Here is a 25,711-nt window from a genome sequence, read left to right on the forward strand (position 1 = left end):
AGGTCATGTGACACTTTTTTAATATAAACATACACTGAATCACTTTTTAAGGTTAAAATGTCATCCTTCACGTGACAGTTTTAGGCTGATATTTTAAAAGTCACGTGATTCAGATTAAAAATAGAATTTATAATTAAAGACAGGTGATTCTGTTTTTCAGTGCAAATGGCCACGTGATAATATTCAATTATCAAATTTATTTTCAACCTTAAAAATCCTAAAGGTTACGTGAATGATTTAAGGGGGCGTTGGTGTTAATTTTTGAAGGCGGTATTTTGACTTATAACTTCTTAAAGAGGCCCTTAAGGGAAAAAACACCTTAATACAATCTTGTAGAAGATAAAATTTCCTACAACTTTCCTTATTTACACTTTTTTCTAGCTTCCTTAATTAACGGAGCTACGCTCAGTCGAAATGGAGTTAGTTTAAAAATGTGTGAGCGTTTTAAATATCAAAAAATTATACATTTTAAAGTCACGTGACTCGTTTTAAGGTAAAAACGTTGGCATGACATTAATTAAAAAGGTCATTTTTCTTGAACATTAAAACGAAATCCTGAACATCACGTGACTATTTTAAATGTCAAATTATTATTTGAAGGGTCACGTGATTGTTTTTCAATATAAACTAATATTTTTAAAGTCACGTAACTGTATTTAAAGTGCAAATGATCACGTGACTATTTTCAATCAACCAATATAATTTTAAAGGTCATGTGTGACACTATTTTTAACGTCAAAGCAGATTATGAAGATCACGTGACCGTTTTTAAGTTTAAATTCACATTTTGAAACTTACGTGACTCTTTTTCATCGGTCACGTGAATGTTTTAAATGTCCAAATGTTATTTGATAATCACGTGACAACTTTTAAGGTGCAGACGGTTATGTGACTATTTTCAATTATTAAATTTTGTCAAAACGATTCTGAAGATCACGTGTCCGTTTTTTTAGTTTGCACTGATAATCACGTGACGATTTTTTTTTAAATATCTAGTAACACGTCATCATGTGACTGTTTTAAATGCCGAAATCGTATTTGAGAGATCACGTGAAGTTTTTTAGTTCTAATCACTAAATCACGTGACTATTTTTAAGGTTAAAATATCATCCTTTAAAATTGACCAATAGTAGCCTCTGATTTCAGGGTTTCTATAGAAATTAATAATATTCAGACTGATAATTTTAAAGTCACGTGACTCTTTTTAAAGTTCAAATAGTCACGTGATTCTTTTAGACTTAAAAAATGGATTTCATAATGTATTAAATTATGCATCAAATTTAGCAACCGGCGGTGAATGAGTTGAATGATAATAATTGTTGTTTTTACTAGTTCAGATTGAAATTACTGAGAAAAGCAACAAATTAAGTGAAATAAGTTAATGTTCAATAAAGACTATTAAAAAATTACAACATTTTGTAAAAAAACAATCATTCTGACGTATTATTATCTTACATAGTGAGTAAATATGAAAGCCCGTTAATAACACTAATATACAACAACCACGCCACTGATCAAGAAGATGGAAAGTTGGTTTTGATGATGTTCATGCGATTAAACTATTAAAAAATTATATAATTAAAACCTGGTAGTAGGCAATTTATTTACGAAATTAGTGCAATACTGAAGCTAAATGGATATACTTTTATGATTTGTTGCCTCACTGGATTATGTATACATCGTCCGGTTTTAGATACCGCAAAAATTAATAAAATTCCTAGAAGATTTTCGGATTGGTTTTCACTTTTGCGATCAACCATAGTAATTACGCAAAACCCTATTTATTAATTAAAATTCTTGAAAAGAGGATTATCAAGAGAATGTGACAGGAACCGTTAATTGTCTGCTGCTTCTGTCACATTCTATCAACATTTCTCTTGAGCATTCCCTGTTTTCAAGAATTAGGGCCCTGATTCGATCTTCTCCCCCTATTCTGCTCTAGTTGTGTTGACCTTTCCTACAACACAACTTTAGATGGAGAGTTGACTGAAAATGTTGAATTTACACCGCATTGTCTGACATTAATTAAAATAGCTCAGCCCCGCAAAAGATACGCTTATGGTTTCGATTATTCAATCCGGGGAAGACAAAAACCGTGCTTTTTTTAGTTCAGCTCGATGATTTTAACGAAAGAAAACGTCGAGATGATTGCGATTTTTATGTTATAGTCTAGCAATTATCCAACAAATCCCAACAGTCTTTGAGAATTCTTCCTATAGAAACAAACATTCTTTAATGTAATTTTTTAAAGTTATCTGAGTTACAACCGGTCAGATATTATAAGATTTCCATTTTTATCTTGCAATTACAATATTTGAATCATATTTTATTTGTGCCCTCATTTGAAGGGCGTAATTCTTGACAGGTGAGAATTTTCAAAAAATTTTATATTTGACAGTTAATCATTTTTAACAAATTCTTGAACTAAGAATTTTCAAGCATATTGTCAACTGTTTAACAAATTAAAATTCTGAATAAATTATTGAACTGTCATTGTGTGTCATTTTTGACAGGTAGAAATTTTGAACTGCCTTGAATGCTGTAATTCTTGACACGTGACAATTTTCAAAACTGACTGCATCTGACAATGACTGTGACATTTTGCACATGATTTGTCTCAGTCAAATCACAACTTAGTCTAGGGTAACAATTTTCAAGAAATTCTGTAACTGACATGGTGGTTATTCTGAACAAATTATAGAACTGTCAATTTTGACAGACAAAATTTTTTCAAAAAACAGTTTTTTTTTTTACTTTTTGTTATTTTTATATCAAAACGCCATAAACTTGGTTTAACAAAAAGTGCAAGAGTACAAGCAAATTCTGGTTTACGCGTTTAAGTAACGTAGGTTTAAGGTTTAAAATTTGGTTAATCTGCAAATGGTCATCAAAAGGTTTCTTAACACTCTTCAATTACGTTTAGTCATAAAAAATCACGTTTCTGTCTTTGTTTATTGTTACTACAGAGAGAGACAAAAAAGTCTTGAAGCAGAAACAATTTCCGGTGCAATTAATTTTCAAAATAATTATATAATAAACGAAGTTGTGGCAAATTTCATCCTCAACACTCTACAGGATTGTATTACGGTATTTTTGCTCTCAGGGTACATCAAACTGAAACTTTGACACCCTGTACACAAATTTGTGTTTAGTAGTAGTAGGAACATAATAGGTATATCATTTTAATGCAATTTTAATGGCCTTTCGTTTTCAGAACTAATACAGTGTGTCCCAAATTGGTTGTTTGGATCTAGGTAACCGTAAGAGCTACAGAGTCGGTTAAATGGGGAAAGTTTTAGAGAATTTTATGTGAAACTTATTTCCGATTTCCAAATTAAATTATCTTTCTTCGTTTTCCGGAAAATTGGGTCATAGGCTGCATTTTAAACAATTGCTTACAGCTTTTTAACAAAGCCAAGGAGAGTTTTGAAACTAAACATTATTAAGGCAATTTTTTTACGTAGAACACGAAGACGTAATTAGAAAAAATCGATCGTCATTGGTTTCTGAGATTTGGATGATAAATTTGTAAATTCTAATGGCCGCCATCTTGAATTTTTGAAAAGCACTTTGAGACACACTATATACAGGAGGTTCCATTTAAAAAAAAATAACTTTCAATGTTTTTATGACGGATGATCGTACTTGTAGATCTTTATAAATGTTTAAGATACTATCCTCTTTTGGACACCCTGTATGTATAAAACATCCAGAACAGTGGGTGATTTTTGTTACAGTAGGTTAAACATATTCTGGTTAAGTATTTTTAATCTTCCTCCATTAGATAGAAATAAAAGATATTTTAGACACTCTGTATAAGTAATTTCTTGTTGCCAATTTTAATTGGACATCAATTAGGGCTCCGAGCAATACGGATTTGTAATGATTCATAATTAACGCGACCCCAATGTGATGTAGTATGATTATTATTGCAGATATAAGTGATTTAAATTTATTTATTCAAATATACTGGATTGCTCCATTTTAACTGTCTTTAAGTGGTTTCCAACAAAATGTTTACTTGAATATGACATTTTCTCAGACTACTATGGTTTCTGCGAAACAACCTAATCTAGTGTCACAAACATGCATTCGTTTGTGTAACAAAACATCTTGAAAGTAAAGAGACGTCGTTACAGCAAGACAATTATCTAAATTGTCAAATTAGTCTCGCAAGAGACCATTATTATAATGTTTTATCTTGTGCTGAAGCAAATTTCAAATTGGAGATCATTTTCATGTCACGTGGCCAAACCATTGTTAGGTTACTTCCATGTTAGAACACACACACACACAATTATTGAAATTGGCATGTTTACAACTATAGCTAAGCTATAAAGTAACAAACGTGGTCAAACCTTGGGTAAGCCCTTCAAGGACTACCAACAACTTTAAACCGGAACAAGAAAAAACCTACTCGGACACACCCAATAAACACGTACTTTAAATTAATACCGAGGACAACAATGGATGTCAGGTAGGCTGGTCAACGGTCATTCGAAATGGTCAAAGATCGCCAACCTTTGCCCATTTGGTTCATATTTCAAGGGCCCCCCTATTAAAAGGGTTTTTGTCTAGGGCTTGTGCCTTGTAGATGCCGGATTTCCCATGTGTAATTTGATTGTAATTGTTTTCAACCGGTTTGAAAGCAAAAGTAATTTCTGGTAAAAAAATGTTTTATGTTTCAAAATAACCTTAATCGAATCTTGTGAACAATATCTCTAGACGTTTTCGCCAGTTTAGTGATTAATAGTCGTTTACAAATTTTATTCAAAATAGGGTTGTTTTTACGTACTTTTCTTGTTTTTAATTTAACCTTAAATTTTTTTGCGGAAAAAGAAAGGGAAAACGTTTAGATATATGAATTGGATCATTAAACTAAAATCATTGCCAAGATTTGTGATAAAAATATGATTTTCTTTTCAAAATTTTATTTGGGTCACCCTGTATAACGCAGATTAGGATTTTTAGTTAAATTGGGTAGTTTTAAGTGTAACCTTGCTAATCCGTTTCTTTTTTCACAAAAGATTTAAAGAAATGGTTAAATTAAAAACAAGAAAAGTAAAAAAAACCCATTTTTGAAATTTTGCAATAACATCACCTGGCAATAAGTGTCTATAGATGGCGTTACACCAAATTTTTTATTTTTTTACTACACCTCAGTCACACCCTGTATACTCGGTGACAACTTTCCAAAAGATTATTAAGGTTATCAGAAAGAAATAAAAAATACCTCTTAACCCTCTGCCAAGCTTCTACAAAGATTTGGAAGGTTTTGGAACGTTGAAAAAGGTGTTAGAATGTTTTGGCAAGCTGTAGAAGCCTCTTCAAAAATTTGTAAAGATTACGAACGTTGAAAAATACTCTAGAATGTTTTGTCAAGCTATAGCAGCTTCTATACAGATTTGGAACATTGCCAAAGGCTCTAAAACATTCTGCTAAACTATAGAAGCTTCTACAAAGATCTCAACTTTACCAAAGGCTCTAGAACGTTCTGCCAAGCTTCTACAAAGATTTGTAAGGTTTACGAACGTTGCAAAATGCTCTAGAATGTCATGTCAAGCTTTAGTAGCTTATATACAGATTTGGAAGGTTTTGGAACATTGCCAAAGGCTCTAGAACGTTCTGCCAAATTACAAAAGCTTCTACAAAGATCTGAAAGCCTCTGGAACGTTCTGCAAAACTATAGAAGCTTCTACAAATATCTGAACGGTTTTGGAACGTTACCAAATGCTCTAGAACGTTCTGCCAAGCTTCTACAAAGATTTGTAAGGTTTACGAACGTTGCAAAATGCTCTAGAATGTCATGTCAAGCTTTAGTAGCTTATATACAGATTTATGTGTAGTCAAAAAATGAAAAATTGGGTTTAACGTCATTTCTCGTAAAAAAATGTTTTATGTTTCAAAATAACCTCAATCGAATCTTGTGATTTCATCTTGTGAGTTTAGTGATTAATAATCGTTTACAAATTTTATTGCAAAATTTCAAAATGGGGTTTTTACGTACTTTTCTTGTTTTTAATTTAACCTTAAATCTTTTTGCGGAAAAAGAAAGGGAAAACGTCTAGATATATGAATTGGATCATTAAACTAAAATCACTGCCAAGATTTATGATAAAAATATGATTTTCTTTTCAAAATTTTATTTGGGTCACCCTGTATAACGCAGATTAGGATTTTTAGTTAAATTGGGTAGTTAGTAGTAACCTTGCTAATCCCTTTCTTTTATCACAAAAGATTTAAAGAAATGGTTAAATTAAAAACAAGAAAAGTAAAAAAACCCATTTTTGAAATTTTGCAATAACATCACCAGGCAAAGAGTGTTTATAGATGGCGTTACATCATATTTTTAATTTTTTACTACACCTCAGTCACACCCTGTATACTCGGTGACAACTTTCCAAAAGATTATTTAGGTTATCAGAAAGAAATAAAAAATACCTCTAAACCCTCAAAAAAATTATTGAAATCGAATGAATCAATTTGAAGAAACTTTTCTGTCCCATTCTTTTTCACCACTTTGTTCAGATTAACGCAAATGCTGCACGTGCAAATTATTGAGCATTACACTCAAAATTGTCTAAAGTATCTAAAATACAAAACAACATTTTAAAGCTTTTGAGTCTAGACGGAAATTCGTCAAAACATCATTTTTGATAAAAATTGTTTTGCAACGTAACCGTGTTTTTCAATGTCAGCTACCTCTCAGAATGGAAAAATTTCAATTGCAGATCTATGATCTAATTTTAGATGCGATAATGCACATATCTGATTAAATTGTATCCTAGTGCACAAACAGATTCCCGAAAAGTAAACACTATAAAGCGCACTTAAAAAGTATTGATAGTTAAAGTTATCGACAATTTTAAGATGTGCAATAATCGAACACATTAACAAATAAATGTCTTTAATCACAGGCGTTAATTTAAACAGTTTTTATTAAACAGCACGTGCCTATAAAGCTGAACAAGCTCCCAGCAATAAATAAACAATACGTAGACTGAAATAATTAGACGTTCATCATGAGAAAGCGCCTTATAATTTGTTTAAATGCCAGCTCGATTTCTCACAATTGAAATAATCAACTTTGATTCCAGTTGAATCATAATTATCATCAAAATGTTCCAAACTAGGCAATTGGGTTTTAGATCGTCTTATCTATTTTTGGACTATTTGTTTATTAAAAACAAAGGAGGGCATTAACAAGGAAATTAATAATGCATCTTGCTATTTAAATTACTTGGTTTGATGTGCAGATAAATAATAACGGTTTTATCTATTGCAGTACTTACAAACTATACAAACTGAAGTTTTTAATTGTAGAGATTCAATCAACATTCAAATAAGAAATCAAAAATGCATCTTCTTCAGGAAGAATGTTGATGACATTCATCTGAAACACAATAAGTCTTATCGCATCCCAGTCGTTTTAAAGTAGCTGAGTAAAGGAAGCTGATACGTAAGGAATTTTTTTTTACAGAGGGTCTAGTCATCCTAATCGACGTCGAATGATGCTGTCTGCTTTTTTCTGTAATTGCCATTGTTAATCTTCGAAGAAGATGTGCTTCGTCGCTGGTTTTATTGCTTCGACGTTGGTGCTCCAGGTACTTTAGATAAGACCAGATGCTTTTAGTGCAGATTTGCTCTGACCTTCATCATCTGTACGTGCAGGAAAAGTTTAATCTTTACTACTCGAACAGATAACAGTTTACTTCAAATATTTTGTATGTATTTTTTTAGATAGTGTAAAATGTTTTTTTTGATATGTATAAGTATTATTAAAAAGGGATTTATTATCGGTAACTAGGAGTTGTTGGAGAGGTAGCCCAATATCTAATCAATAGTTCTAATCCTAATAATGAAGATGTAATTAGCAATTTTCCAAATATGTTTGACTGGAGAAAGTTGCACCAAAGTTTTACTAATCCACGATTAAAACCAACTACTTTATACACCAATGTAATAAAAATATAGTTTAACTAAACTGATGACAAAAATGCATAGCATAAAAACTCATTTTGGCCTAACCTATCTTTTAGGAAATCAGTAGTAAGAAGAGAGAAGAAACCAATGGGGAAGACAAAGACAGTTGTCACGTGATGCAGTGGTCACGTGACTGAAAACTGAACTGTTGAATGATTCGTTTTGACTGACTGTCCTGTCACCTACAATGTCCTGGTAGTTGCTTTCTAAAGGTTCTCTCTTTTTACCACTGGGTCCTATACCTATATAATTTTCGAAATTTGCTTACTAGTATACAGGATGTCCGTTTTCCAAGCCCCTCCGAGGGTTATTTAAGTTTAAATTGAGTTGAAAATAAATAAAACATGACAATTACCACTTTTATCCTCTACAACGTGGCAGTATCATATGTGAGTCTTCTATTATCAGTTAGTTTACTTTTGAAAATTTCTGGGCAACAAATTAAAACATTCTGACAAGTTCCAGTAGCTTCTAGAAAGATCTTAAAGGTTCTCGTTCTGCCAAGCTTCTACAAATATTTGGAAGGTTTTGGAACATTGCCATAGGCTTTAGAACTTTCTGCCAAACTATAAAAGCTTCTACAATAAAGATCTGAAAGGTTCTGGAACGTTACCAAAGGCTCTAGAACGTTCTGCCACAAGCTTCTACAAGAATCTGGAAGGTTTTGGAACGTTGAAAAAGGTGTTAGAATGTTTTGGCAAGCTGTAGAAGCCTCTTCAAAAATTTGTAACGATTACGAACGTTCAAAAATGCTCTAGAATGTTTTGTCAAGCTATAGCAGCTTCTATATAGATTTGGAACGTTGCTAAAGCCTAGAGAACGTTTTGCTAAACTATAGAAGCTTCTACAAAGATCTGAAAGGCTCTGGAACGTTGCTAAAGCCTCTAGAACGTTCTGCCAAACTATAGAAGCTTCTACAAATATCTGAACGGTTTTGGAACGTTACTAAAGGCTGTAGAACGTTCTGCCAAGCTTTTACAACGATTTGTAAGGTTTACGAACGTTGAAAAATGCACTAGAATGTTTTGTCAAGCTATATCAGCTTCTATACAGATTTGTAACATTGCCAAAGGCTCTAAAACATTCTGCTAGACTATAGAAGCTTCTAGAAAGATCTGAAAGCCTCTGGAACGTTGCTAAAGCCTCTAGAACGTTCTGCAAAACTATAGAAGCTTCTACAAATATCTGAACGGTTTTGGAACGTTACCAAAGGCTCTAGAACGTTCTGCCAAGCTTCTACAAAGATTTGTAAGGTTTACGAACGTTGCAAAATGCTCTAGAATGTTATGTCAAGCTATAGCAGCTTCTATACAGATTTGGAAGGGATTGGAACATTGCCAAAGGCTCGAGAACGTTTTGCCAAATTATAAAAGCTTCTACAAAGATCTGAAAGCCTCTGGAACGATACCAAAGGCTCTAGAACGTTCTGCTAAACTATAGAAGCTTCTACAAAGATCTGAAAGGTTCTCGAACGAATACCAAAGGCTCTAGAACGTTCTGCTAAGCTTCTACAAAGATTTGTAAGGTTTACGAACGTTGCAAAATGCTCTAGAATGTTATGTCAAGCTATAGCAGCTTCTATACAGATTTGGAAGGTTTTGGAACATTGCCAAAGGCTCGAGAACGTTTTGCCAAATTATAAAAGCTTCTACAAAGATCTGAAAGCCTCTGGAACGATACCAAAGGCTCTAGAACGTTCTGCTAAACTATAGAAGCTTCTACAAAGATCTGAAAGGTTCTCGAACGAATACCAAAGGCTCTAGAATGTTCTGCTAAGCTTCTACAAAGATTTGTAAGGTTTACGAACGTTGCAAAATGCTCTAGAATGTTATGTCAAGCTATAGCAGCTTCTATACAGATTTGGAACATTGCCAAAGGCTCTAAAACATTCTGCTAAACTATAGAAGCTTCTACAAAGATCTGAAAGCCTCTGGAACGTTGCTAAAGCCTCTAGAACGTTCTGCAAAACTATAGAAGCTTCTACAAATATCTGAACGGTTTTGCAACGTTACCAAAGGCTCTAGAACGTTCTACCAAGCTTCTACAGAGATTTGTAAGGTTTACGAACGTTGCAAAATGCTCTAGAATGTTATGTCAAGCTATAGCAGCTTCTATACAGATTTGGAAGGTTTTGGAACATTGCCAAAGGCTCGAGAACGTTCTGCCAAATTGTAAAAGCTTCTACAAAGATCTGAAAGCCTCTGGAACGTTGCCAAAGGCTCTAAAACGTTCTGCTAAACTATAAAAGCTTCTACAACGATCTGGAAGGTTTTGAAACGTTGAAACAGGTGTTAGAATGTTCTGGCAAGTTGTAGAAGCTTCTACAAAGATTTGTACCAAATAAAATCGTGTGCAGTGCCATGGACATTGATTACATCATCTGACAGTTGGTCACGTGATCATTTTGTTTGAAATGGCAATACTAATAAAGAAAACATAAATTAAAATATGCAATAATGGGACCCATAAAAAAATGTATTTTAGACACCCTGTAGTAAACCTAATTGTCACTTTTTTTTAACAAGTGCAGCAAGTTATGATTGACCTTTAGCTTCGACACGTTGCCGGTCTTATGTCACCCATAAACGGTACCGTTTAACCCGTTTAAAGTGGCTCCCCCGACCGGTTAAGTTTACTATAGCGGCACTTAGGGAACAATATGTGACTATTTGCTCTTAAATACTTGTTTGAGCTGTAAATTTACGAGCAAAAAATGATTTAGTTAGGAAAAGATTAAAAGATGAAAGAACATTAGGGTTTGTCAAGTTTTGCAGAATATCATCTAAAAGTCCTTCCTAGAAGAAGATTATCAACTAATCGCAGGCAATATTTTAGTAAATTAGGCAGAAATATGTTGTGTAGTTATTTTTCCTAATTTGACATACATTAAAACGTGACCCTAATGCAAGAATCTTACTATTTTCTATACCTATACCATCCAGTAGCTAATTAAAAGACTTTCCCTACTTAGTGTTTATGTAACAGGTCTGTATCGCAAAATTTACAGTCACTATCAGACGATCTGTAAAAATCAATCTTAGACCAAAATTCCCCGTACCCTCGAAAACGTGTGTTTTTACGAGTTTGGCAAATTAGTGCAATTTAATTTTTTCCCATTTAATCTATATTCAGTAAACTAGTACTATCTTTTTAACTTGCGATAACTTCAAGGTTGTGTTATCAAATCAAAAAACTAAAGTACAATTCTGACTTTTTCCCGTCACCCAAACCGATTAAAATCTCATCGTTAATTTAACCAACAGTAACTGGTTCTTAATTGTTTTCTTATGAGATAAATTTTTGTCTAGAACCTTGTTGGATCTTTTAATAATTTTTCTAATTGTTATTAAAGCGACTCGTGACGTAGTTGGAATTTTATGCTTTGAACAGTGTGAAAAATTTGATTTTTTTGGTTGGTTTACTGAGAAAGTGCCAATTCAAATAGAAATTTGGTAATGTTACCAAAATTGTTATAGGAATCAAATTTAGTCGAAGATTCAATTTATTGAGGCATTTAAGCGGAAAAAAATTTAGAAAACTTCCAATTAATTATCGTTTACTACTGTAACAGTTCTGGTCTTGTAAACAGCCCAAAAATCAATAATTATTATTATTATAAGAAGAAATGGAGATTGATGAATGAGTGTTAAAAACTTTTTTCTATGTCTGTTTAAACTACTTTTGAATAGATAATAAATCCCATTACCTACCCGTGAGTAATGAGTCAGTAAAAAGTAAAATAAAGTCTATTTATAACCGGAATTCTCAAAGAAAAGTGATAGAATGTGACAGAAAAGCTGACAATGCCTTTCTCTTGATAATTCCCTTCCCTCGTTTCAAGAATCCTGTGTGTGTTATTCCTGAAGTTTGATTTTCATTTCTATTACATTATTACGTCATATTTTGACAGATGACATTTGGCAGTCAGTTACAGTTCTAAACTTGAAAACTGTCAAATTTAATTCCATGAAGATACAAAACAACGAAACGAATACTTAAAAAGCAACAAAATCAGTTTGAGTTTGGTTGAATGGATTTTATACTTTTATCAGTACATTTTTTGGCTTTTATAACATTTGTTTGTGTGCTTCTGACTTAATTTTAGTCTGTTTTTAAACATGACAATTACAACCACAAAACAGTTTTAAAATCCAGTAAAATCTATATAAACAGTAACAATAAGTATTGTATAGCATTGTAAGTGGAATTTTGACAGTTATTTTGGCCGTTCGTTAAAGTTCTATCATAAACCTGAAAAATGTCAAATTCATTCCCATAGAGGTACAAATCAAACATACTTGAAAAGTAAACAAATCAATTTGACTTTAATTGAATTTCTTTTATATCTTCAGCATTTTTCTGAGTTTCTGAGTTGATTTTAGTCAATTTTTTAATATGACAACCGTCAAGATCCTCTCCATAAAGCTGTAAAACCACAAAACAGTCTTAAAATCAGTATAAACCATACCAAACGTATTTCATAGCTTTATGAGTCAAAAGATAAGAAAAGTTTTATATTTTGTATTAATTTAGATTATAATTTGTTTACAGCAACAAGTGAAATAAACTTATTGATTCTACTTTTGATATGACATCAACAGCATCCATAAATTTCCCTGATGGAATTCGATGGTACAAAGATAACGAAAAGTGTTACAAGACTACTTCATTTCAGAACAAAGCCAAAAACCAGTCCTTTAATTCCGTAGAAGTCCCAAAGATGAACCGACAAATCTGCCGAATTACCCGTTGAACTTTAACATCTTTACTGTGGGAGAATGTGCCCGGTTGTATGGTAAAACAGGTCCATTTCTTCATTTCACTATGTGTGAAGATGGTAATGGCCTTGTTATACCGCTTTAATTTCAAACTCGGGAATTTCACATTTGGTGAGATGAAGTTCTTCAGGGAATGCCGTGTGGCATGGTACGTTTTTAATGGGTTTTATGGGTTTCATGGAACTAGGGCCAGATGAGTGATGTGTCTTGTTTTCTACAATCTTTTTCATTTCGAGGTATGCATATTAATAGTGAACTAATTGTTCCTGTGTACTTGCGTATAATGTGGCTTATAGTGTTGGTAATTTATGCAAGGTGACTTGTTTTTCTTGATAGCAACGTTTAGTTGTACCGATAACGGTTAATGTGGAAAATAAAAATTGTTAAACAATTTTTTGCTTATCTGTTTCAAGGAGAAACGATCATCTTTAATTGAGCAGGCATGTGTGCCGCTAATCGCAATGCGAATAGCAATTTGTCCATCAGGTAAATTTATCTTTTACTTTTAAATTACGGTCGTCTAAAGGTCTTGACAAACTTTTATTACTACAACAACCGTTATTGAAAGTATAATCTCAATAGCACTTTATTTGCTTTAACAACCCCTCTAAATGCCCTTTTTGCAGCCTCACACCCTCTTTATTATCATCATTGTTGTTTTGACCTTTTCAATTTTATGGGTGGTAGTCGATTGTGTTTGAAATTTGAATTATTATTTACTTTCACTAACCATTACTGCTTCAATTACATAACTTGCAGGTAAAACCTCGTTAGGCTAGGTTGATTTTTAAAATGAGATGTATGAGTAACGTAAAGAGGGGGGGGAGGCCTTCATCCTTTTGTTTCAGTTTCACCAACCATATCAGCTTTTATAATAAATGAATAAAGTTTCTCTTAGTTTATGATTTCCTGTTTAAATTGTGACATTAAGCCTTTAATTCTTTATGTTACTGCTAAGGATACACGTTTCAGGAGGAGCAAAATCTTTGGTTACAAAAGAGATGCACAAAATTGTTAAATAGCCGCTATTAGACCTGAAAGTTTAAGTTTCTTGCATTAATTCTGAGAATTTTAGTTTTGTTTAGATAGGATGACCTTACAGAAAATGTCATTGTCATTATAAGTCGCAGATCAGTTCAAAGATTTTTCCAAGACTTTCAAATGATTTCTAACACTTTTAAGTGACATTTCAGAGGTTTCTGCCACTTTAAAGTGGCTTCTAGCACTTCCAAGTGAGTTTTGGTACTTTTTAGGGGTGTTTTACAGGCTTCTGACACTTTCAGGTGACTTCTGGCACTTTTAAGTGGCTTCCGGTACTTTAAAGTGGCTCCTGGCACTTCTAAGAGACTTCTGGCATTTTGCAGTGTCTTCTAGCGCTTCCAAGAGATTTCTGACACTTTCAAGTGGCTTCTAGCCCTTCCAAGGGAATTCTGGTACTTTTTAGTGGTGTTTTAGAGGCTTCTAACACTTTGAAGTGACTTCTGGCACTTTTAAGTGGCTTTCAGAACTTTAAAGTGGCTCCTGGCACTTCTAAGAAACATCCGGCAATTTGCAGTGTTTTCTAACACTTTCAAGTAGCATTTCAAGGACATCTGACACTGTAAACTTGGCTTATAGCACTTCCAAATGAGTTCTGGTACTTTTTAGTGGTGTTTTCAAGGCTTCTAACACTTTCAGGTGACTTCTGGCACTTTTAAGTGGCTTTCGGTACTTTAAAGTGCTTTCTGGCACTTCTAAGAGACTTCTGTCAATTTGCAGTGTCTTCTAGCGCTTCCAAGAGATTTCTGACACTTTCAAGTAGCATTTCAAGGACTTCTGACACTTTAAAGTGGCTTCTAGCCCTTCCAAGGGAGTTCTGGTACTTTTTAGTGGTGTTTTAGAGGCTTCTAACACTTTGAAGTGACTTCTGGCACTTTTAAGTGGCTTCCAGAACTTTAAAGTGGCTCTTGGCACTTCTAAGAAACATCTGGCAATTTGCAATGTTTTCTAACACTGTCAAGTAGCATTTCAAGGACATCTGACACTGTAAACTTGGCTTCTAGCACTTCCAAATGAGTTCTGGTACTTTTTAGTGGTGTTTTCAAGGCTTCTAACACTTTCAGGTGACTTCTGGCAGTTTTAAGTGGCTTCCAGAGCTTTAAAGTGACTCCTGGCACTTATAAGAGACTTCTGGCAATTTGCAGTGTCTTGTAGCGCTTCCAAGAGATTTCTAACACTTTCAAGCAGTTTCAAGGACTTCTGACACTCTAAAGTGGCTTCTAGCACTTCCAAGTAAGTTTTGGTACATACAAGTGCTGTTTTAGAGGCTTCTGACACTTTCAAGTGACTTCTAGCACTTTAAAGTGTCTTCTAGCGCTTTCAAGAGATTTTTTACACTTTCGAGTAGCACTTTAAAGATCTTCTGGCACTTTCAAGTGACTTCTGGCAATTTAAAGTGGTTTCTAACACTTCCAAGTGACTTCTGCCACTTTAAAGTGTCTTCTAGCGCTTTCAAGAGATTTCTAACACTTTCGAGTGGCACTTAAAAGACTTCTGTTACTTTAAAGTGACTTCTGGCAATTTAAAGCGGCTCTCAGCAGTTTAAACTGACGTATCAAAGGTTTTTGGCACTTTCAAGTGGAGTTTTAGAAGCTTCTAGCACTGTCAAGCGGATATTTTATCAAATTTAAGTATTTTTTGACACTTTAAAATGGTTTCTAGCCCTCCCAAGTGATATCTGATATTTTCATATAGCAGCTTCTAACACTTTAAGGTGACTTAAATCTATCAAGTGAATTATAGCAATTAAAAATGGCTTTCTTCTAACACTGTAAGTAACTTCTAACACTTCCAAGTGGCTTATGGCAAATTAAATTATTGTTCTAAAAACGGGTTAGTAAAATTAAGCCACGATACTTGAAAAAGTAGAAAAATTAACATTTTGTCAAAACTGCAATTTTGGCAATTTTTTAACTTGTTACAAAGATGCTAACGCACAACAAAAATCATATTTATACCAAAAGACCTTAAATTAGGTGAAATAAGCACAAAAAAGCACTTTTGTCAAGTCAATTTAGGAATTTTCAAACCTTTAAAACCTGTAAAAATTGTTAATTGCAACAAAGAATCGTTATTGAAGTTTATTGGTCGGTTCTAAACGTTTTACTTACTCTATTTTATTATGGATTTCAAAATTGTTATATTAATGATTCACATACTTATTTGCCTAATGGGCTAAAAATTCTTATATGTGTTTTTGATCACTCCGAGAGTGAAAATCAATGAGAGTCAATCTCCCCTCTCCCCCCAAAGTATTTGATGTTCAAAAGGCAAAACTATTCACTTACTGACAATTTATTACATTTTTAATGTCATATGAATTATCAATACAAAACGTTTTCTCAAAACTTGAAAAACCAGCTTTATAACCCATTTAGAATGCACCACAAAACATCTAACCCTCTCTGTTAAAAAAAAGTCAGGATGTAAATTTACAGGTGGTGTATGCACCTGGCTGTAACAACCCTTATAGTTCCGCTAATGATTTCCGTATATTGAAATAACAGAGAAAATGCAGTTTATGTGTATTGTATAGTAAATTGATAAATTGCGTGTATGGGTACTTACCAAGGATGGGGCTGCACGGTGATCCTCCTTCGAAATCGATGAAACCGGAATCCATAATTCTCCTACCTTATCAAAAGAATTAATTTTATTGCAATCTAAACCTAACAATCACGTATCGATATCACAAAACCGTTTCGACTATCCCTAAAAACTTATTCTAAAATTATCGTAATATATTGCAATCTCAAAAATGAAGGTGTGTGTGCAGCTCTGTAAAGCCAGAACAAGACTGATTCCTTTAGGGCTGCTGGGGCCCTGGACCAACCGTTAAGAAAGAAGGGACGTCCCTTTGCCATTCTAAGGGATAATCAGGGAGAGTACATAACAAAGAGGGTTAGTGCAGGCTGTAGTTAGTGGGATAAAGACAGAGTCCTTATGTATAAGTCCAGGTAGTTGGGAATTGGTTTGCAAGAGATCGTGGTGGGGATTTGCCCTGATTTTAATTGGTCCCAAGTTATGTACTTTATATACAGTCCGGGAAATACGTTACAACAAATTCTGGATTTAACCGTTTACTAGTTATATCAGTAGTTGGTTATCATAACGGTTCCAAAAAGACGTTAACCAAAAACCCTTCTAAAAAAAAAGTAGTATAAAGAAAATCCTTTGACCGTTTTTTGTTTTGAATTCCTAAAGGTGTGAATCAGAAATCTTAACCCAAATACCTTTCTGATTATTGAAATCGACCTCATTGACATTCAGATCATACAGTGTGATCGATTGTAATGTCTAATTTCACATTCCGAATGGTCTCGTATCGGACTGAAGAATTTTTAAGATGCTAGTTCCAGATGTGGAAGAAATCGTCACGCCGACATGTGAAACTTTTACAGGGTGTTTCCTGTTTAAATGACAACAAGACTATTATAGAACACAAGCAGGCCACGATAAGCAGAACTTGATTACATCTAGATGGTATACCATTTGAAATTGTGCAGTTTTTGAATGCATAAATACTCTAGTTTTGAAGCTAGGGAGTTTGACCCTGTATATCAGGGAAACTGTACATGTACAGTACACAGTAGATCTGGATAATTGTTTGATGGAATGTTTAATGGAACACCCTGTATATTTTCTGATGAGTTTATAGATCTTTTTCTTCTGATTTCAAGAGTATATAATAGGTTGACATTTGGTTTAGCCGTTTTCAAATTATTGGAGTTTAAAAATTGTGATTTCATTGTGCTTTTTTAAATCACAGTTGCCATGGATTTGGATGATTTTGCGGATCACATGACTATATTTGACAGGTGTCAATTTACCTTTACGGGTTGCTGCAAATTGAAATTGTCACGATCACACGCTTTAAATGTAATTTACAGACTGTTCTAAGTTAAAGATGACATTTTTTTGGTCACGTGACTGTTGTTGACCAACTTCAATTTAACTTTATTGTGTTGCCTGGTGCGAATTTAAATTGTCACTATCACGTGACGTACTTTCACTATATCAGCTTTTCCAACTGTTACAGAATTTTGGTCACGTGACTGTTGTTCACAAGTGTCAAGTTAACTTCACAGTTTTGCCAGCTGCGAATTTAAATTGCCACGATCACGTGACGTGCTTTTACAATTGTATCTTTTCCAACTGTCCAAAAAATGTCAAGAAATTTGGTGTTGAAAGTAATGACTACTTAAATATCTCGGAAACTGTACACTTTATGTACATACAGTATACAGTAGATCTGGATAATTGTCGAGTTGATAAATGTTTAATGGAACACCCTGTATATTTTCTGAAGAGTTGATAGATCTTTTTCTACTGATTCCAAAAGTAAATAATAAGTTGACATTTGGTTTAGACGTTTTCAAATTATTGGCATTTAAAAATTGTGATTTTATTGTGTTTTAAAATTACCTACAGTTGCCATGGATTTGGATGATTTCAGGATCACATGACTGTTTCTGACAGGTGTCAATTTAACTTTACGGTGTTGTCAGCTGCAAATTGAAATTGTCACTATCACACGCTTTGAATGCTTTTACAATTTTAGTTTTTCCAACTGTTTCTGGCTAAAGGTGACATTTTTTTTGGTCACGTGACTCTTGTTGACAAGTTTCAAATTTACGGTGTTGCCTGATGCGACAATTTAAATTGTCACTATCACGTGACGTGCTTTTACAATATCAGCTTTTCCAACTGTTGAAGTGTAATTTACAGAATTTTCAACGTTAAATATGACATTTTCCTGGTCACGTGACTGTTGTTCACAAGTTCTAATTTAACTTTACAGTTTTGCCAGCTGCGAATTTAAATTGCCACGATCACGTGACGTGCTCTTACGATAATAAGCTTTTCCAACTGTTGAAGTGTAATGTACAGACTTTTCAAGGTTAAATATAACATTTTCCTGGTCACGTGACTGTTGTTCACAAGTTCTAATTTAACTTCACAGTTTTGCCAGCTACGAGTTTAAATTGTCACTATCACGTGACGTGCTTTCACAATATCAGCTTTTGCAGCTGTTGAAGTGTAATTTACAGAATTTTCAAGGTTAAAGATGACATTTTCCTGGTCACGTGACTGTTGTTCACAATTTCTAATTTAACTTCACAGTTTTACCAGCTGCGAATTTAAATTGCAACGATCACGTGACGTGCTTTTACAATTGTATCTTTTCCAACTGTTCAAATAATATAATGTCCAAAAAATAATGTCAAGAAATTTTGTGTTGAAAGTAATGACTTCTTTGAATATAAATATCTCGGAAACTGTACTCAGTGACATACAGGGTGTTCCATTTAGAATAGTTACTCTAAATTTATCAGAAATCTGGCAGTTTTTGTAAATCACATAGTAAACCAAGCTTTCCTTCTTGATCAATAAACGTACAGGGTGTGAAATATTTGTTGCGTTTCACAACTGAATTAATAATAAAAAAATATAATAAATAAATTCTTTGGTTCAATATCTGAGATGACCACTCCTTTTAAACTAGAAATCCCTCATTTAGATTACGATTAATTAGAGATAACTTGTTTTACAGTTTTTCTCGGAAAATGTTAGGTTAGGATCAAAATTAAAAAAAAAGAGACAATAAAACGTGAATTAATGGGAGAGTTTGTATTTATCACTTTAATCACTATTAGGGTTACTAAAGCTGTCAATTTGTAATCTTACAAGATTCAGTGACATCATCAGCTTATACGACATTGTCTTCACCTCATAAAGGTTGATCAAGGGTCATTCCACCCTTAAAAATGATTTCCCATGGACATTACAGTTCTCTTATTTGGGATCTGTGACCATTGGTCCTTTAGCAGCTTACACAACCCTTTTTTTCTGATTTTACATAGGCAGTTTTATCGTTAATACCCAAGCTAGCGAAACGGTAATCGCCTTCCCAGGAAACGAATACATCAAAATTATCTATACCTTTGCGTTTTTTTTTTTTTAAAAGCCACTTTAATAGTTCTCCGAGTGGTGATAACCAAACGGGAGAGGGGAAAAACGAGAATAGATACCGGGGTTATTTAAATTCCGTGCATGAACGTCGAATAACACGTATGGTTTCCAAGTACGATGTACCATGATAACGGAATATCGTCTGCCATTTTATTTACCATTTAAAAAATTATTATTGATAACGGGAACGGTTGCTCTGACACAGTTTTGCATAAAAATACGACTGGGTTGATATTGGTGGTCGTTATCTAGGAACTGAGGTAATTATACGGTTCTACATTGATGAACGGGGGTTATCCAGTAATGTTTTATGGTATTTACTTAGTATGGTTGATGCAAATTTTAGTAATGGAGATATTGCTTCGAACTTTGTGGCGCCACTAAGAACCAATCTAAAATGTATAACATTCTCTGAAAACTATAAATTACTAATTTAATCTAAATCGATCTTGGCAAATCAAACCTTTCGTGCTTGTCGAATCTTGCAAAACTCTCGACTATCGCGTTTTTTTCTGTTGCACATATTTCTAATGATAATTCTCGTTCCAGTTTGAAACGAAATATGTAAAAATATGGAAGGAGGACTGCTTGTTGATTATTTCCTAAGTGTAACAGGATAACATTATCTTTTCACTTTTTTAAGCTAACCAGAACTAGTTTTGACTGTAACCGTTCTAGGTATATGTACTACCTTATGTGTTACACAATCAACGGTCAAATTAAAATTAGTTCACATCCTGACCGTTTACCTGTTGGGCCCTTTCGGGCACTTTCTCATGGTCATTGATACCGATCCAGGTAAATTTTCAAATTTACATTTCAAAAAAATGTAACTTACATTGACCACCATATTGTAAGAAATTTACCTGCCTACAACTTGATTTATTTTTGTTACCTTTTTATTCCACTTCAGGATCTAATATACAATCTGGATTAGTTGCTTGTAGGAACAAACTATAACGGATTATGACCACTGTCCCTTCTGGTCTAAAAAAATGATGACCGTATTACAACAGCACTCAAAGGGTCAACTGACCCTTTTCACCAACAAAAGGGTTATTTAAATTGGGTCAGACCATATGTAAAGGTTCAATCGCAGGTAAATTTGCACCCTTAAATCGGACGCGTCCATTCATGGTCATTTCGGGGGGTTTGGCAAGTGTATACGGACCATTGGTCATAGTAAGACGGTTTTTCGTACCGAAAGTAGAGCTTTTTACCTGCTGACCATGAGAAAAACTGTATGGTCAGAAAGGCAGGTAAAATAGCGAGGATGTGAACTAATTTTTATTTGATGTAGACCGTTAGATGACCCCGTGTGACCCATATGGTTTGTTGATGTATGTATAAGGTCCACTGTACTCAAATTACAAATTGAAAGGGTTTCTTGGACAGCGATTTAAGATTTTGCCGTTTCAAACAAATGTTTAATAGGAAATGAAACTGAATGTTATTAAAATCAAATGTGATGGCATTTTTGGCCTAAAATATCTCGAAAACTGTACACATTTTCTACAGCGTGAATCAACAAATCTGAACATTGTCTTTGACGTATCAACTGAATACGAATATTTTTAACTCATTTCATACTTATAGCATCTTAAAGGAACGTAAGAACTTTTAAAATACAGAGTGGTTTAAAAATAAATACAATGAACAATTCTTCTGATAATACATGAATTAGGGACTGTAAGAAACTGTCATGGTTAGCGTTTGTCATAAGCACAAATTAGGTTAGAATTACCATTTTTTGGTTTTTTCAGAATGGGTTATGGTTTTTTTTTGATTATACAGGGTGGTCGAGTTTTAAGTGTCAATAATTCACCATTCAATAGCCAATCAAAAAATAAGTTGACTTGCATTATGTAATTTTTCTGAAAAACGTTTCCTAAGATACAGCCCACCAAATTTCAATTTAAAAAATCGTTTTATAGTGTAAAACTGAACATTCAAGACTTGTGAGAGTCCAAATTTGTACTGAATAGTCTAAAAACTTGCTATTAACTACTAGGAATAGTCTCATGATTCGTTTTTTCAGACTGCCTTCCTGGTAAAAACTAAAAACAGTCCGGAAATCAAGACAATGAAACTCATTTTTTGCTACTAAAAATAATCTAAAAGTTGATTTTTAAGGCTAGAACTAACTTTACTAGGACTAAAGAGAGTCAATTTCTTTCAAACTTCTTTGTGGAAATAATCTTAAACTGGATTTTTCAGTCTTAAAAAGCACTAAAAACAGTCTGAGATACTACAATTTATTGCACCTATGAGTGTAGAAATTTAATAGTAAAGAAGCTAAGCTTGAAATGACATTTTCAAGACTATGGACAGTGTCCAAACTGGCTTTTAGGCCTGATAAGTCAAAAGATAGTCTTGAAGCATCTTAAAGCACTAAAAACAGTCTAGATTTTTAAGAAATACTTGAGTTTTTAGCACTGAGGTGTCTAGAAGTCGATTTAATAGTGACAAAGCTTGAAATGCTATTTTAAGTCTATGAAGAATGTAAAAATTGTTTTTTAAGTTTGCTATGTCAATAACTTGATGAAGATAGTCTTGAAACTCGATTTTCCAAGCTGAAAGCAGTTTTGAAGCACTAAAATTAGTCCAGAATTCGAAGAAAATGAAAAGCAAAGTAAAAAGTACGAAAAGTTAGTTTTCAAGACAATTTTTATGAATCCAATGTCAATGTTCTGTATTTAAGACTATTTTCAAGACTAAAATATTGAAATTTGTTTTCAAATTATGAAAACTTACTTCAAATGCAAATTTTACGTTTCTGATGTCACTTTTTGGTGTTCAAGTCAATTTTTAAGGTTTAAATGTATGAATTTGTACTCAAAAATTCTAGTATTCTAAGTCTCTCGATTTGTATTAAAACTGGTTACAAACCATTTTTAAGCTTCTGAAATCAATTTTTATCTTTTCTAAATCAATTTTCACAACTAAAGAATTTCAGTTTATTTGGAAACTATGAAAACTGGCTACAATGAAATTTTGTAGGCTTCTTAAGTCAATTTTTCGTTTTCAAGACAATTTTTAATTTGGGTTGGGTTAGTTTTGGGTCTTTGAACGTAATGAGTGAATTATCTCGTAAACGAAGTTTCAAATTAGAATTGTAAAAAGGATAATTAATTTTTCATCGTGAACAATAAAATTAAAAGAAACTGTAATTTTTGAAAAATATCCAAAGACGTAGAAAATAAGGCAAAAACATGAAAACCATCTTCCTGTATCTACGCTTCTGGAGAATTTTGGCAAACGTCATTTATAATGAGTATTAATTTCTAGAATGTTTGTTCCAAATTTGATCCAACGGTCTGACAGTTATGACAAAAAAAAAACGATTTTTTAAAGTGAAATTTGAAGAACTGTATTTTCCTTAGGAAGCCTTTTTCAGAAAAATGACATAATGTATGTTAACTTATTTTTTGATGGGATATATAATGGTGAATTATTGACATTTAAAACTGGACCACCCTGTATATTGAAAACCTTTCTGAATTTTTTTTACAGAATAACTAGGGGAAAATAGAGTAAAGTATCTTTATAAGCCAACTGTTTGTGTATAGTTTGTTCAAGATGAAAATGCACAAAACAATGCATTGCACAGGAAGGTCAATATTTTTTCATCAAATTTTGGAAATAACTTGCAAAATAAATTCTAGTTTTGTTTGATTTTTCGCATATTATATTAACAGATTGTCGAGAAATTCGAATATTACCTACATCGATCAGTGACCCGAACAAATTTGCGAACTAGCAAAATTGACTTGTGATAACCTTTCGAACAATGACATTCACGTTCAGAAGCTACCGATTCAATTATGTAATTTTCGGAAATTGAAAGGTCCATTAAGCCCAGAATGCCATACGGAGATGCGCCCCTCAGGGGCGCGCCCTCTAAAAATGTCACGCAGCCTCCCTTGTCCGATGCGTCCCCCAAATGTCGGTGTCGAGTTTCATTTAATTAGGAAAACGATCGTTTGCGTCTCCGTGGGATTTGCAAACAATGCCTTTGTTTTCGTATCCATTCTCGATGAGGTTAATTAATTATCAAGTTAGTAAGCGGAAAAAAAATAGATTTATGGGTAACATGGCCGTTAACGCGTATTTTTAGTACTGAGCTGTACAGCTTGCTGCTTTTTTTGACCAATCACACACAATGCTGCTACCGGATGTCAAAGTTTTCTAAAAAGCATCCAAATACAAAAATACTGAAACTAATTTGACAATTATTACGCCCATCCATCCGTTCCAAAGTTACTAGATATTTTTGACACATGACAATTTTTTGGTGTTTTTAGATTCCTGAAAGTCGGGAGAATAAAATTCTCTCAATACCGTTTCTTAAATCGTGATTTTATCGTGAGAAATTTCTGGGTGGCTTTAGTTCTTTTCCCCGTCGGTTATCGATCGATTTCTGACGCAAAAGTTTTCCGGAGGGCCACCAAAAAAGGGTTACCTATATTTAAAAGTGCGGCATTAGGCCGACCACCTGTTATACCGAAAAGGTGTCTGGCCGAATTTGGAATAAACACGAAAAAATTAAGTCCTAACCGAATTATTTTAATGGAGACGATAAAGCAATTTTAGTGTCACTGGAAATGCTGCCAGAGGTATCTTCTTTAACACATGGCACAGAAAATTGGTCTAGAGACCGCACTGAACGTTCAGTTTTGCTAATTAGACACTAAATCGTTTTTTTCTCTTTTTAAACTCCACAAGAAGAGCATGATTTTGTAATAATCATTATTACTTGCAGGCGGGAAATAAAGTGTTTCTGTGCGTCATTAAAAGCTGCCCATATCATTTCGGTACAGCCAGCGAACCACATGCTGCAAGAAAACCATTACTGGAACCACCGTCAACGTCTTTTTCAGGTGCATCACAGAAGAGTTTAGTATAGTTTATTCCGTCAGTTATGATGGTCAATCTCTCTTTGGTTTATAATAAGTTGAGTGAGAGGTATGTCTAATGTATTATCAAACGTCGAAGAAGACAAAACTGAAATTGTAAGTTGTTTTATTGTGACTTTAATGGTGTCCAAATAATAGTAAGAACTGATCCATTAAAATAATTTTACGAGAAAGACCGATTAATTCACGTCCTGACTTTAAACTTCTACGTACGTTACAAAATTCTAATGTCTCTTACTACGTCATAGGAGACCGTGCCTGGCTCATTTTAATTTCACTATGGTAGACCATCAAAAGTGCAGTATTTGTGCCAAAATCGCATCACTGATCATGTGAGCTGCTGGCTGTGTCTACTAATGTCAGTGAACGATTCTTCAAAGGAATGTACTGTATAAACCAAGGATGATCACCCGGAGATAGGCGTGTGCCTTCTGTCTCAAAAAGCGGTACCATCTGTCGGTCGTACTGCTACTACTGCCTTGATCATGGATATACATCTTGGGCATCAGCTGTTTCCACACACATGTCGCGACCTGCGCTAATTTTCTCCCTTTCAACAAATACGGTTCTACACCATTGTCGACATGCGACCAAAAATAATTGAGAGATGCCTTTTTTTGGGGTAATTGTGGCTTCAAAGGTGTCGCGGTTTACCTCCCAACTTAAAAAAATTCAAAAATTGTTAAAAATTATACAGGGTGGTCCAGTTTTAAGTGTCAATAATTCACCATTTGATAGCCAATCAAAAAATAAGTTGACTTGCATTATTTCATTTTTCTGAAAAACGTTTCCTAAGGAAGATACACAGTCCTCCAAATTTCAATTTAAAAAATCGTTTTATAGTTTAAAACTGAACATCCAAGACTTGTGAAAGTCCAAATTTGTACTGAATAGTCTAAAAACTTTTTTACTACTAGGAATGGTCTTATGATTCGCTTTCTCGGACTGCCATCCTGGTTGAGTGTCTGAAACTGGCATTCAAGAACTAAAAAAAGTCCGGAAATCAAGACAAAGATTATTGTG

General features: G+C 33.7%; 1 long non-coding RNA gene across 1 annotated transcript; it reads left to right on the forward strand.

The window, feature by feature from the left end:
- The first annotated feature begins 13,105 nt into the window (after nucleotides 1-13,105).
- LOC145729016 (uncharacterized) lies at nucleotides 13,106-24,797 on the forward strand. Its single transcript, XR_014178213.1, has 2 exons — nucleotides 13,106-13,247; nucleotides 24,535-24,797. It is a non-coding gene; the product is annotated as an uncharacterized LOC145729016 (long non-coding RNA).
- Nucleotides 24,798-25,711: the final 914 nt, after the last annotated feature.

Source organism: Ips typographus, linkage group LG5 (assembly GCF_016097725.1).
Source record: "Ips typographus isolate SLU linkage group LG5, UJ_Ityp_2.0, whole genome shotgun sequence".
NCBI classification, from domain to species: domain Eukaryota; kingdom Metazoa; phylum Arthropoda; class Insecta; order Coleoptera; family Curculionidae; genus Ips; species Ips typographus.